The following is a 2078-nucleotide window of genomic DNA, read 5'->3' as shown; positions in this document are numbered from 1 at the left end:
GTTTCATTGCTTCCTTTCTTTTCCATGGCTGGTGTGAAAGACTTTTCACCAGGCACACCATGTCCATCCACTTCCACCCACCTCATTCCCCGCCCCCTCCAACAGATCATCCTGAGTCCTCAAGATCTCCTAACTTAGTTCATCTACATCCTCTCTCAAAGCCATCACCTCTCCCTCAGAATCACCAAAATGTTCAGTCTTACCTTAAGCTCCAGAGTCATCTTTCTAGGGTCAACATGGCACACGCTCTGAGTCTCCTGCTCCGGGCGCGTGTCCGTGGTGCTGTGGTGTCTCGCTGTGGGTTCGCGACCAGGGGGTGGCAGGCCCGGGATCTCCGGACCGCGAGCTGGACCCTGATTCCGACTGGGAACCACAGGAGCGGGAGCTGCAGGCGGTGGAGAGGTACCGGCTCCTCCCCGGGCCCTCAGCTTGAAAGCAGGGCCTCTCCATCGGGCGCTGCAGGCCCTTGCTTCTCCCCTGATCAGAGGCACAGGGACAGGTGTTTGGATCCTTTGGGACCCGGGTCCCTTCACCAGGGATGCATTTCATCGCCTGTTTAGAGTGAGCTCGCCTTGCTCGGGAGCAGCCGTTGTGGGTGTTAGATTTCCGGGGCAGTGAACAAAAAGACAAGGCCTGGGCGCCCCCTGATTGAGCCCAAGTTGCTTCCACCACTCATGTTGCTCCCACGCGTGGCTTCTGCCATAGGTTCTCTCCCCCAGCGCCCTGAAACGACAGGAAAAAAGCCATCCTGCTCCAGAAAATTGGGAGGCAAATGGAGCCGCGCGGGGCCCCGCCCAGGACTCTGACCAGGGAAGCCCTGGAGCAGATCCGAGAGGAAAGGAAAGGGATAGAGAGTTAAACACTGATCAGCTGCCTTCTGTACTCTTCCAACTACGGATGTGCCTGCAACCAAGGCATTTACGTGAAGAATTTCCAGAGTCCTGGTCAATGCCCAGATTGGCTGAAGGCTTTGATGCTAGCACCGAGGTGATCAGAAGGGTTTTAAAAAGCAAGTTTGTACCCACCTTGGAGAGGAAACTGAAGCAGGGTCAAAAAGTCCTTCAGAAAGCTGGGCTTGCCCACTCGCTCCGCCAGCTTCCAGGCCCTGGGGGTCCGGGAGCTGCTTTCTGCAGGCCACCCTGTGTCAGGAGGTGAAGCCTCACCCCAAGGCCAAGGTCACAGCACAGCTTGGAGGGTGATAGAACCGAATACTCAGAGTACAATTACCCCGAGGAGACAGAAGGGAATGTATAAAGGAGTCCAGAGCCTGGAGAAGGAAAGCTTTGTGCCTGTTGCTGCAGCCCAAGGTCAGCAGAGAGAGCTGCGGAAGTGCTCCACCAGTGGTTGTGAGGGCACCAGAGGCACTGACCGTGATGCATTGCCAAGAGCGAAGGAGCTTGAAGCGTTGAAGGCAAGAGAACTGGGTGAGCAGAACTTCAGCAGCAAAGTAGAACAGAGGGAGTGAGAGTTCTTTGACAACAATGGGAACTTCCTGCACAGAATTTGAACTGGAGCCTGGCTGGTGGAGGTGTTACATCAAATACGGCTGAACGAGCATATTTGAGCTGCCTGGATTTCTGTGTGTGGATTGTCCACCTTGGAAATGATGAGCCTGAAAATGGAAGAAGCTGCTTGGATTTCAATCTGACAAGGGAGGGTGAACTTCACAGGGCGTATGTATATGCGGGCAGCGTGAATCACAGGCGAGGTGTGTAGTCTAGCTCCTGGAGCGTGGCTCCTGGTCTGACCCATGTGGGTCTTCAGTACTCACCCATCTTGCTTAGGCTTTCTATGTTGAAACCAGCCTGTGTTGCATGTGTTAGGCATTAGTGTTTGCAATATGTGTTTGTAATATGTGTTTGGGAGGAATTGAAAAGTGTTTCTTCTGACATCATTTACCTCTTGATTAATGAACACTAACAGTTCTGGAGTTGCTTAATCAATTGGTTGTATTCATTTTGCAAAATAAAGTTAAATGTAGCAGCAACAACAAAAAAAGAGTCATGTTTCTAACACCTATATCCTGGCATTGCTCCCCCTCAATGCACCTTAACAGTGAATATCTCACTGGATAAAGA

General features: G+C 52.4%; 1 pseudogene across 1 annotated transcript; it reads left to right on the top strand.

The window, feature by feature from the left end:
• The first annotated feature begins 236 nt into the window (after nt 1-236).
• On the top strand, nt 237-1703 carry LOC311632196 (neugrin-like; annotated as a pseudogene). Its single transcript has 3 exons — nt 237-402; nt 720-840; nt 915-1703. The product of its transcript is annotated as a neugrin-like (transcript).
• Nucleotides 1704-2078: the final 375 nt, after the last annotated feature.

Source organism: Pipistrellus hanaki, assembly GCF_964339955.1.
Source record: "Pipistrellus hanaki genome assembly, chromosome: 13".
In the NCBI taxonomy this organism is placed as follows: Eukaryota; Metazoa; Chordata; class Mammalia; order Chiroptera; family Vespertilionidae; genus Pipistrellus; species Pipistrellus hanaki.
The sequence above is the reverse complement of the archived record's forward strand: the minus strand, read 5'-3'. Positions and strand labels throughout refer to the sequence as shown.